The sequence below is a fragment of the Anneissia japonica genome, unplaced genomic scaffold (genome assembly GCF_011630105.1).
Source record: "Anneissia japonica isolate Jap-2015-1 unplaced genomic scaffold, ASM1163010v1 scaffold1118_len251929_cov158, whole genome shotgun sequence".
NCBI classification, from domain to species: domain Eukaryota; kingdom Metazoa; phylum Echinodermata; class Crinoidea; order Comatulida; family Comatulidae; genus Anneissia; species Anneissia japonica.
In genome coordinates, this window is record NW_022730222.1 from 113,634 (window position 1) to 114,121 (window position 488).

Consider the following 488-nt stretch of genomic DNA (forward strand, 5'->3'; position numbering starts at 1 on the left):
ATATATATATATATATATATATATGTGTGTACTGTATATATTGAAAGCATACTGAAAAAACCATATTACATACTGTAATTTACTTATATTTACCTACATCAGTGATTTTATAGTATGATAATGTTCATTATCACTTTCTTCATCACTATCACTGCTGATGAATCAGAAACACTAGACAACAATGGAAAGTTGTTGCAGAAACTCCCTTCTGCTTCGCAGTTACACATCTCAGTACACTGAAGATTATTTCTCCTACACGTGCCCTATTTGAACATGTACATATTGAACAGGTACACATGATTAGCTCAGCAACTGCTTCAGGGGCAGCCTGCTTTTCTGACAAGACAGGTCTCATTACCGTCTTCCATAACCCAGCCCAGTTTGCATGGATTAGGGATTTCTGGATGAATAACAGTATCCTGGCTCCATATATTGGCCTGCAGATGTACACGCAATATATGCTGATATAAGGCTCCTGCAGTTGGTGG